The following is a 12612-nucleotide window of genomic DNA, read 5'->3' on the forward strand; positions in this document are numbered from 1 at the left end:
AGGCAGATCACCTGCAGAGTGTCCTCTTGTGAGCCCTAAAGCATGTGCACAGTCACCTGTGACATTATATCTTAGCTATCATTCTCACTGTGAGGAGACAGGGAACAGGCTTGTGGGACTTCAGCAAGATCCTGCTGCATACTCAACCTCTAGCTGCTGCCCACAGCTCCCAACCATTCCCCTGTCCCCACCCCAATCTGCTCAGGGAAACAAAGGCGCTTACTGGGAAAGGCTGTATCTAACGGCCCTTGTTTGAGCTGGGTGTCAGGAAGTCTGAGAGACCCTCCATGTATCCCAGGCAAGGATCCCTGGGGGCAGTGGTGAGGGGCTAGGCTCAGGAAACAGAAGGACCTTTGGCGCAGTTTTTGCTCTGGCCTCCCATTGTGGGCACGTCTCCAAGGGCAAGTGTAGGTGTAACTGATAACATAATCTCCTTGGCCATGTCCTCCTTGGAAGCGGGTCACCTGGGGAAGCAAGAGGTGGGCAACCTGAACTCCCCAACACCCCTCTGGCTAAAGATGCCCACCCTACTCCAGGAGTCCCAAGAGGAGACAGGCATGCTGTCGGCACAGCTGTGAGATTCCGGAACACAGATGACCCTCATCTGAGTCGGGTATGCCAACGTTTGTGTCGTTCCTTGACTCACAAGCTTCACACACACACACACACACACACACACACACCACTCCTATAATTTCCTACGAGGCCTACCCTATGAGCCTCCCCATCTCAGTTCCTGTGCTCAATCCCTCAATACACAGTTTGCTTTGGGCAGGCCGAGGTCATTCAGGCCTCGGGGCCTTGGCACTTGGCGCACCATCTGTCCCCTTTTCCAGAGATCTATGTGGCAATTTCTCATCTCCTTCGAGTCTCATTGCAAATGTCGCCGTCTTTTCTGAGAGTCCTCTCCGAAGCTCTGCAGTACCACGGCATTTCCACTCACTGCCACGAACCACACGCCCTGTTCCAATCTGGTGTTGTATTCTATTCATTTGGCCGTTCCCAAGCAGGGGCACCGAGCAGCCTCTCGGGAAATCTCGCTCTTTGGAATGCCTCAGATGCCTCTCATCGTCTTCAAACTCCCACCCTTACCTACCAGCCTCTGTCCCCAACATACTCAGGGCCTGTGGAAGCTGTGAGAGGTGGGGGGTCATGTCTGCAAGCAAAGTCACAGACGGGGTGCGAGTGGGGGACCAGCCAGCATCGCTGGCAGCAGATGGTTGACTAAGACACTTTGCGGACCTCTGCCAATATGGCATGGCCATCTTTAGCCTCTACTTCACTGGCTGTCTCTTCTCTCAAGTCTTCAAGTCATTATGGTATTGTAAATTTTAATATGATAAGCTAATATTAATGTTGATTAATATTTAGATATTTCAGATCTGCAAGTTATAGAAACAGTAAAATGAACATTTTAACAATTTGGTAGCTTTGTGTTAAATAGATTAATGAATAGATAAGTGATATATATCTATATAGTTATATTCTATATATCTATATATAAAGAGGACAATGATAGATGAAAGACAAATGATAGAGCAATAGATGATAGATAGATAGATAGATAGATAGATAGATACAAATCAATAGACTGATGGATTAATCAACCAATCAAAAAATTCAATTTTATTCTGAATGAATTATTTAGAAGACTTGTATACAGGAAGTTTTGTTTGTTTGGGTTTTGTCGGTCTCTTTCCTATGGTGCATAACCTTGAACTCCTAACCCTCCTGCCTTCATCTCCCAAACACTGGGGCTACAGGGATGCCTGGCTAGAAACAAAATGCTTTTTAACTATATTCAGGCAACTGCTGCTCATGAATAAGGACTTTTTTGTTATTGTTTTTTTGAGACAGGATTTCTCTGTAACTTTGGAGTCCTGGAATTCACTCTGTAAACCAGGCTGACCTTGAACTCTGCCTCTGCCTTCGGAGTGCTGGGATTAAAGGTGTGGCAAATAAGGACATTTTTGGATAAAGTACTGTCAAGAGAACAACTTCAAAAAATTTGCTTGACCCTCCCCAGTTTTCCACTGAAGTCCTTGCTGTCCGGGACCTGGTCCAGACTGCGCCTTACGTGAGCTCCCGCCATCCTCTTCCTTTCTTCTGTCTTCTCTGGCTTCCCTGACTCCTACATTTAGGAAACATGTCTCATGTTGTGGCTTTTCCCCTCGGTTTTCACCCACTGATCTTCGTGGGAGATTCAGATTGCTCATTTTGGGTAGGAGCACAGAAGCCATGTGTCCTTCTCAGAGCATCGCGTCAGTACATACCCCATCTTTAAGTGTGAACAGCCTAGAAAAGAACATATATTTTGGGATGCCCACAACTCGGACCTGAAGCCCCATAGTCACTGCCAAAACGTAAATACATATAGCCGCTGCCTGAGCCAGCATCGGCACAGCCAGTGCCTGAGCCCCATAGCTATCACACGAGCCTGAGCCCACAACAGCCGTTGCATAGGCTGAATCTACACAGTTATCATATAAATCTGAAATAATATGCACAGCTCCTAAATGCCTACGTCTGAGTCCACACCTTCACTGTCTGTTTCTGTGCCTACATAGCCACTGTTCACACCCCCACAATTTCTTCCAGGGCTCCCAACCTCCTACACCCAACTACTTACACCCAGCCACCTAAAGACGATGCCTGCTACAGGCAGCCTGAATTTGCACCATCTTTATGGCTTTGTCCATCCCAAGTGTGCAGTGCCCACGGGGTGGGGATGGGGGAGGGCTGTGCTTCAGGCTGATGGGAAGCTCCTGACACTGTTCAAGGGCCAAGGCTTCGAGAAGGGCAAGTGTTCTAAGATGCAGTCCCTGTAGAAGTCAGCAGTGTGGATTTCACCAAGTCTGAGTGAGGTACACGGGAAAGTTGAGTTGCAAGCTTGTTTTTGAACAATGGTCAGAATTTGATATGTTTTTCTTTCCCTAAGACACCATTAAATAGAAAGAGAACATTGCAAAGAGTATAGGAAAATTTTGACCGAGAGTCTCCCGAATATATACATTTCCAAGGCCTGATAAGGCTCAGACTCCTGCTCTATCCTTCTTCCTCATGTTGTTTTATCTTTCAGGACTGAGGGCCTTCTATTTTTCAAAATGTTCATTTCTGAGGCTGTCATTCAATGGCAGAGCCCCTGCCTAGAATCCCCCAGTGAGGGGCTGGGGTGTGTGGTTCAGTGCCTAGTATATGCACTGAATATACCAGCCTTGATAACACACACACATATACACTCCTCTATGATGTTCTACCCCAGTCCACAGGGCCAAGTGTCTAAGGACTGGATCCTTTGAGCCATGAGTCGAAAGAAATTTCAGTTTGTTGTTTCTGTCACGTGTCTGGTCACTGCAACACAGAAGTAACATTTCAGGCCTCACCGTTCGAACCAAATTCTCCACCAAAGCCCTGAGTTGTCAGCATTTGGTGATAATTCATCCCCGCTCTACACTCCCGGGAAACAGATCCCTTACTTAGGCACCCAAGTGTTCTCGCCCAGCCCAAGGCCAGCCGGGGCTGGCCCCAGGGACTGTTTGTTGAGTGTGTGGGCCTCACTGTGACCTTGACTGTCAGTTTGTGTTTGAAACTCACTGATAAGATAGTGGGCCCAGGGTGCCCTTCACTCCCAGTAACTTGGTAACTTGACGCGGACCCTGGGCAGGCAAAGACCTTGTAGCTCACTCCTTTTCCCGCCTCGAGCCAGTCTAGGATGAGGTGGTGAGGAAAGAACAGAGAACAAGGTTTGCCCATCCTGCTTAATCTGCACCTGTTCCTCTTCCACCTTTAGCAGATTGCAAAGATCCTGGACAGAGCCCTCCAATTCCTTAGGGAATTGCCAGACTGCTCTTGCTATAGGGTCTCAAGGTCATTATATGTAGATCCGCCTTCGTCTCCCTTCTCAGCTCTCAGCTTGGTCCAGCTTCCACCACCTCCTGTCTCTAAAACCCCCACGGCCTGCTCCCCTCCCTACCCACACCTGACAGGCTACTTCCCAAACTTGTCCAGAGGGAGTACAGGAAGGGTGTCGTCAGAGTACTCCATGCTCAGAGCCCTGTCCCAGCTACAGGTCTCCAGCTACAAGGCAAGTCCTCACAGAATACCCAAGACCCAGTGACACGGCCGTTCTGTGCTGCCTCTAGGTTCCCTCCTCCTACTCTCCAGCCAGTGCGCCCTCCGTGATGCTGTTTCACACAGAACGCTAGCCCTTCCTCACGGCTGCCACCTAAGCAGGAAAGGCCCCTCGTTACCTGTCATTTTTGTGGAAAGGTCTCTGTATCCACAGACAGGGATTCTGCTAGTGGAGCACGACTGTAACCCCAACACTAGGGAAGCTGAGGCAGGAGAATCTGAAGTTCAAGGCTAACTTGGGCTACCTAGTAACTCCAGCTCAAAAATAAAATCAAAAGGGTTATGTTTGTGTGTTTTACACGTATTTACTTATTCATGTGTGTGCATGTGTGTGTGTGTGTGTGGCACAGGTGTGGAAGTCCGAGGACTACTAGTGGGAACTGATTCTCTCTTCCCACCCTGTATGTTTCAGAGATCAAACTCAGGCCACCAACCTCGGCCCCAAGAACCTTTACCCACTAAACCAATGTAGCATGTTTATCCTAAGTAATGTGAGTCTGAAAAGTCCCCTACAGGATCGTATTTTAAATGCTTCGCCCTCAGCTTGTAGCACTGTCTGGAAGGCTATGGAGCATTTAGGAAGTGGGGCTCCATGACCAAGAGAAGTGGGTGACTGGGGCCAGAACTTTGAAGGTGGTGCATGGTCTTGGCCTATGGTCTTTGTTTTCTAGCCTGAGCCTTATGGGCCAGTATAGGTGGAGTTTTTCATCAGGACCACCAACCAGCTCCCAAATAACCACACAGGGACTTAATAAAAATGCTCGGCCAGTAGTTTAGGCTTATTACTAACTAGCTTCTACATTTTAAATTAATCCATATTTTTTTTTTTTTTTGGTTTTTTTCGAGACAGGGTTTCTCTGTGGCTTTGGAGCCTGTCCTGGAACTAGCTCTGTAGACCAGGCTGGTCTCGAACTCACAGAGATCCGCCTACCTCTGCCTCCCGAGTGCTGGGATTAAAGGCGTGCGCCACCATCGCCCGGCTAAATTAATCCATATTTTATCTATGTTCTACCTCGGCCATGTGGTGGTGCCTTTTCTCAGCATGGCATGCTTGTCTCCTGCTTCCTCTGCATCTGGCTCAAGAACCCAGAAACTCCACCCTTCTTCTTCCAGCATTCTCTGTCCCTAAAATCCCACCAGTCAGCTCTTTGTAAACCAACGAGAGTAATACATATTTACAGTGTAGAAAAAGATTGTTCCCAGCGCTGGCTCACACCTTCGCTGCCATAGACAGAGCTGTACCTGCCTCCATGAGCCTCTCCACGGCTTGGGAGCCCTCTGAAACCTAGAAATCAACACTTCTAACCCTCTCTCTCTCTGGTTGGCATGGCAGTAACTAACACTCTGTAATCTGGGACACAGTGAAGTCACAGACTGGACTGCTCCGTGGGTGCACTGGAAATACAGGTAAACACATAAAGACGGGAGAGAGAACAGCCTACTGCATCTGGGGAAGTCCAGAGATACCATAGCTCCCTCTGAGGTGGGGAGCAGAGAAGCAGGCAGACTGGCCAGGGCCAAGGCTGTCTTGGGAACAGAGAGAAGAATGAAGAGAGAAGAGTGAGGCAGGAGAAATTGCCTTTGGGGTTATAAAGAGCATGTGGGTGCTTGGTATTCACGACAAGCACATGTTACAGGGGACCAGGAGCTTTGAGATGTAACCATAACTGTATGGCCAAGTAAACCCATCTCCTAGGTTTCTGAGGAATGCCTCCAACAGTCCTGCTACAATGCTGCCCTTTGGGGGTCTGAGACATAACTCACAGAACATAACAAACTTATTAAAATGTGAATTTCTAGGAGATGGCTCTCAGGTGAAGAGCGCCGGCTGCTCTTCCAGAGGACCCAGGTTCAACTTCCAGCACCACAATGGTGGCTCCCAGCCATCTGTAACTCCCCAGTTTCAGGAGACCCAGCACATTCTTCTGGTCTCCATGGGTACCAGGCACACACGTGGTACACATACATATATGCAGGCAAAACAATCACATACATAAAATAATCTTCATGAATATCCTATTTATTTATTCATTTATGGGCTGACAGTGTAGCTTAGTTGCTGGAGTATTTGCCTAGGCTGTGTGAAGTGTCCTGGGTTCAAGTCCCAGCACCAAGTAACCCAGGTGTGGTGGCACAAGCCTGGAATCCCAGCACTCAGGGAGTGGAGGTAGGAGGATCAGAAGTTCAAACTCATCCTCAGGTAGGGACCAGCCTGGGCTACATGAGACGCCGTCTTAAATTTAAACCACACACACACAAACACACACTCACACACATAGACACAATGCACACACGTGTGCACACAAACACTTCTTTTATTTATTTATTTATTTATTATGTATACAATATTCTGTCTGTGTGTATGTCTGCAGGCCAGAAGAGGGCACCAGACCCCATTACAGATGGTTGTGAGCTACCATGTAGTTGCTGGGAATTGAACTCAGGACCTTTGGAAGAGCAGGCAATGCTCTTAACCACTGAGCCATCTCTCCAGCCCAGGGTTCCCATTTCTTTCAACACCCAGAATGAGCTAGGCCCCTTCCTGACTCACAGTTTCGCACCTGGTGTTCAGGTTGGAACCTTCTACATTTTCTTTGCTTCCCCTTTCTTTTAGACAAGGTCTCAAACTGGCCTCACACCTTGAATTTCTGAATCTCCTGCCCTCGCCTGCAGAGCCCTGTGGTTACAAGGTGGGCGACCACACCCAGTTTCTGGGGTGCTGTGCCAATGGGACTGTGGCCCAGATTCTTATGGCTCCATCCATTGTGCTTCAAGTCACACCCAGTTGTCAGAGCCCCGTCAGCTAGGCTCCCGGTTTCATCCACTTTTCAGGCTTACCACTGTCCAGAAACAGCGGCCAGCTATGGTAGCTCCTAACAAGAAAAAGGTGGATTGATTTTTAAATCATTGAAATCAAAGCTTGGCCTCCTCCACATTGTACAAGGTCCAGCACATTTGGCTGGTGGCTTCAACACTGGACAGAACAGACGGCACCGTCACTGACGTCCTTAGACAGGATGACCTCACATGATCTTGGGACTTTACATTTTATTCTTTCTCAGCGTCTTCTCAATATCATGTGAGAGTTTGATCTTGTTTTTTTGTTGTTGTTTTTTGTTTGTTTGTTTTAGATAGGGTTTCTGTGTAGCCCTGTCTGTCTTGGAACTCCCTCTATAAACCAGACTGGCCTCCAACTCACAGAGATCCGCCTGCCTCTGAGTGCTGGGATTAAAGGCATGCCGAGCCTCACTTATGTTATTGTTCTTTGTGTGTTCTTAGGATTCTTTATATTATGTACACGGTGCTCTATCTGCACATACACCTACACTCCAGTGGCTGCGAGCCACCATGTGGTTGTTGGGACTTGAACTCAGAACCTCTGGAAGAGCAGTCAATGCTCTTAACTGATGAGCCATCTCTCCAGGCCCCTTGTTTTGCTTTCAAGACAGGTTTTCATAGGCAGCACTAGCTGGCCTAAAATCTGCTACATAGTCCAGGCTGACTCTCAGATATCCACCTGTTTTGGCTTCCTGAGTGCTGGAATTAAAGGCTTGCACCACCGAACAGTGCTGGGAACTGAACTCAGAGCCTCCCTCAGGCTAAGCAAGTGCCTAATCACTGAACTAGAGAGTTGTCTTCTTTAAAATTGTTGCTGCCTTTTAACCCACAGACGTCCTATCAGTAACTGCAACTCAGGATGCTATCATCAGTGGTTAAGGCAGGAGCAGCAGCACTGACTCGTTCAAAGCTACTAAGAGAATTTAACTAAATCTGTCCCTCGAAAGACATCAAAGGTTGCCGTGGAATTCTGCTCCTCACAGAGGCTGAATAGCAAGTCGTTCACTTCCTATCCTTCCTGCAGCTCTCCAGAAGTCCTCGTGCTTCTCCTCGCCTCTCCTTACAAACCTTTCTCCAGGCAGGTGGTAGTGGTGGCAGTGGTGGTGGTGCACGCCTTTAATCTCAGCACTTGGGAGGCAGAGGCGGGTGGATCTCTACAGAGTAAGTTCCAGCCTGGTCTACAGAGTAAGTTCCAGGGCAATCAGGATTGCTACACAGAGAGACCCTGCCTCAAAAACAAAACAAAAAAAAACTTCTCCATCTGGCTTCTCCCAAGTACTTCCTGTCAGCTAGTTGCTGAGGCAGCCTCCTGACCACAGGTGAATTTTGTGTAATCAAACACATCTTTGCATCATTAAACAAAGGTTCCAGAGCATAAACAAAAGTAACACACCTTAAAATAAAATTCTACAACATTAGATTCCCAGCCCAATAAATGAAAGGGTTTTTTTGCTGATTGTTGTTGAGATGTCTGTAGTTCACCCTGTGCTCCTCCTGTCTGAGACTCCCCAAGGCTGGCATTACATATGTAGTCATTGTACTTTTGTTTCTGAGAGTTTCACGATATAATCCAGGCTGACCTTAAACTCCCACCCTCCTGCCTCTGGCACCCAAATGCTAGGATTACAGACTTGTACCACAATGGTAGTTTGAACGAGAAATGCTTTGTAGGTTTATGTGTTTGAACACTTGGTCCCCAGTAGGTGGCGCTGTTTGGGGAAGTTTGGAACCTGTAGAAGGTGGAGCCTTGCTGCTGGGGGAAGTATGACCCTGAGGAGCGGTTACCCTAGTCTCTTCTCCTTTCTCTTTCCTTCCTCCACCACTCCTATCCTCCCCCACTATCCCCCACCAGCCTCCTGCCCTACTCCCACTTCTTGGGTAAAGAGAAGAATATGATAATTGCTTTCTGCGCCTCTGTTATGTTTACCCCGCCATGCCAGACTCTTTCCCCCTGGAACCATAAGGCTAAAACCCTCTCTTCCTTGAGTGACTTCTGGTCACGGGAGCAAAGCAGAGAAAACAGATATCACGCCCACCTTCCCTTTACAGTCCTCGGTGAAGAGGCATGCCTCATTCATCTACCTAACACTGTTGTCGATAAAAGTCCATTCTCTCAAGGGGCCCCAGGGCACCTGGGAAAGCAGACCCATGGTGCCATGAGAACAGGTGCCCAGGCGCCCACACATACAGCAGGTGAACGGGAAGGTAGAAACCGCCTCAAAGTCTTTATTGCTCTTAGCTTTCCTCCGCACAGACAATGGCTGATGTCCACGGTCAGAATCTCCAAGAACAGACAATTCTCTGGATGAGGTGGGCTTTCAGGGTCAGGTCGTGTCCTTCATCTCAAAGATTGTCTCAAAGAATACTATAACAGTGCTGATCATCCCTGGAAAGTCCAACATCAGTACTGGTGAGGTGAGCAAGAAAAGAGCGGGGCTCAGTCCCCAAAGGAAGAAGTAACCAAGAAGGGGACAGAATGAGAGAGAGCAGAGCTAAGTAAGACCCTGGAGTTGAAGGAACCAAAGGGACATGCAGCCAGATGTGAAGAGGACAGAAGCCTCTGGGAAGTACCTGAGGGAGAAGGGCGGAGGGGGAGGGGAAGGTACCCACCTTAAGGGAGAATATCAGGGCTGGGATGCAGAATGCAGGATGCAGAAGCAAAGGGAGCCGATGGAGAGACACAGATAATCCCTCACTGGGGGAGGCCAGGCTATCAGCATCACTGGTCCTGACACAGGCAATAGATGTTTCCATGATGGAGCCTGGGATTCCAGGTCCTTGATTTTGGTCCTAGGAGCCATGCCTCCTAGCCCAAGAAGGTTGTTTTTCTGGGTGAATAAAAGATGTACACAGCGGGGGGGGGGGTAAAAGAGTCAGGAAGGTGCGGTGCATCTGAGATCCCAAAGAAGAACGTCTGAGCCAAGCCTGGTGTAGGCCTGTAGTTTTTTTTTTCTTAACTCTTTAGGGGCCTGCCACCCAGCTCTGAAATAAATAAAGTGACTTATTCTATTTATGAATGCCAGACCTTAGCATGGCTTGTTTCTAGCCAGCTCTTCTTAACTTACATTATCCCATCTACCTTTTGCCTCCGGACTTTTATCTTTATTCTATACGCCTTTCTTTCCTTCTTACTCTGTGGCCAGCTGTGTGGCCCCTGGCATCCTCCTCTCCTCCTTTCTCACTCCTCCCTCTTCTCCTCTGGATTTCCCCTCCTATTTATTCTCTCTGCCTGGCAGCTCTGCCTGTTTCTTTCTCCTGCCTAGGTATTGGCCATTCTGCTCTTTATTAGACCATTTAGAGGTTTTAGCCAGGCAAAGTAACCCAGCTTCACAGAGTTAAACAAATGCAACATAAAAGAATGCAACCCATCTTTGCATCATTAAGGAACTATTCCACAGCATTAACGAATGTAACACATCTTCAGCTAATGTTTCATAACAGAAGGCTGTCACCACAGATGCTCAGGAGAATGAGTCAGGAGGGTTGGAAATTCAAGACCCACTTGGACTACAGAATGCGTTAAAGGCCAGTCTGAGCAACTTTGTAAAAAGACCATGCTTAAATTTTAAAAAAAATTTTAAAAAAAGTACAAAGAGGCTGAAGATTTAGCTCAGTGGTGAAACATATAGCTATAATATGCCCATGAGAAGCCGGAAATGTGACCTGGCAGGAGGGAGGGGCGGGACATGACTCAGCAGCACCAGACTCCTAGCTTAAAATCCACCAATGAGGAGCTCGAGTGGAGCTTTGCAAGCAACTGGCCCAAGCCAAATGAGGTACAAGACACTGATGGTCCCACCCCAAGCCAGGGAGCAGGCACCATCTGGAGTCCACCACATCTCTGTGTTCTTATGGAATAGCCTTCCCAGCACTCGGGAGGCAGAGGCAGGCGGATCTCTGTGAGTCGAGGCCAGCCTGGTCTACAAAGGAAGTTCCAGAACAGGCTCCAAAGCTACAGAGAAACCCTGTCTAGAAAAACAAAAAAACAAAAAAAAGGAATAGCCTTGCAGGCCCCATAGCCCCTCCCCAGGCTTCCTGAAATGACCTCCCTGTCTCTCTCAATTACTTTTCCTTCTTTTAAATCCTCCTTCTCTCTCTCTCTCTCTCTCTCTCTCTCTCTCTCTCTCTCTCTCTCTCTCTCTCTCACACACACACACACACACACACACACACACACACACATACACACACTTTTCTCCCTCACTGTCCATAACTTATCACAAACCCAATGTCTGTGAGTCTTCATCCCTCTGCTCCAGTTTCCAAGATGGCCTTGGCAATCTGAGACACTGGGCGTGGCCGCTGTAGAGCCCATCACCTCATTATGATTGGCTACTCTCTAGTGGGTGTGCCTCCATTATGGGGAACTCCTCCAGAGGCTGGGCCAGGTTGGGCATGGCTTTGGTTACCAAAAGGTGAGGGCCCACCCTGGATGTTGGATTCTGTTCCTGTTCCCCATTGTGATCTGTGAGTCCCCCCTTAAATAAAGAACCCCTTGTTACACCCTATTCGGAACTAGTGTGGGATTATTTAATTTGAGTTCCTCTTCATCTGGAGTCCAATGTGGGAACGAGCCCACCCTTTGCCCCCATGACAGCTGGAAGTAATTCTAGAAGATGAGGACCCTTTTCCCAACAAAGTTTGTCTTCAGGGTTAGGGACATCAATTAGGAGTTGATTATAGCCTGGTGGTGGTGGCGCATGCCTTTAACATTTTGGAAGTTGCCTGTTTGCACTTCCTATTTACTCAAGTAATATTATTTCCCTTCTCAGGCCTTTGATGGGGTTGAAGACTAGATAATGTAGTTACTTTCCTCTCATGACTTAGCCAAGCTATTTCTAATACGTCTTAGACTCCTTAGGATGAAATAATTATTAAAATATTTAGCATATGTTTCTTGCTTAATATTGTTTATACTGGTTGTTGTAGTGAGCCGGACAGGATCGCCATTACAAGATGGCGCCGACATCCTGTCTTGGAAATAAACAACTCCATATTTGGCTAAGCCTTTGAGAGCTGCGTGTCCCCCGCTTCCCGCATGCGTGGTGGATAAGGGTCCTTGGGCCTATCCCGATGCAGTCTGGTGTCAGCTGATGGTGGCAGCCAATTACAGGGCGACCCGTGTGCCAATTCCCTATATAAGCAGCTGCTTTAGTGCTCTTGGCTCTCTCTCTCTCCCCTCTCCCCTCTCCCCTCTCCTCTCTCCTCTCTCTCTCTCTCTCTCTCTCTCTCTCTCTCTCTCTCTCTTGTTTCCTGCCCCTCGCTTCCTGCCCTTCCCTTCCTGCCCCTCGTTTCCTGCCCCTTCACTTCATGCTCTCTCTCAACCAAGGGCACTCCAGTAAAGCGTGATCTGAGAAGAATCCTCGTGTGGTGGTTGTTCTTTCTCGCTGGTCGAGAAGTCCGCCGCAGGTTGTAATTCTAATTTTTATACTTGGTATCTGTTCTTATTGTATATAGCTTTTTAAAAATATTTATTTATTATGTATACAATATTCTGTCTGTGTGTATGCCTGCAGGCCAGAAGAGGACACCAGACCCCATTACAGATGGTTGTGAGCCACCATGTGGTTGCTGGGAATTGAACTCAGGACCTTTGGAAGAGCAGGCAATATTCTTAACCTCTGAGCCATCTCTCCAGCCCAT

The sequence above is a fragment of the Microtus pennsylvanicus genome, chromosome 1 (genome assembly GCF_037038515.1).
Source record: "Microtus pennsylvanicus isolate mMicPen1 chromosome 1, mMicPen1.hap1, whole genome shotgun sequence".
NCBI classification, from domain to species: domain Eukaryota; kingdom Metazoa; phylum Chordata; class Mammalia; order Rodentia; family Cricetidae; genus Microtus; species Microtus pennsylvanicus.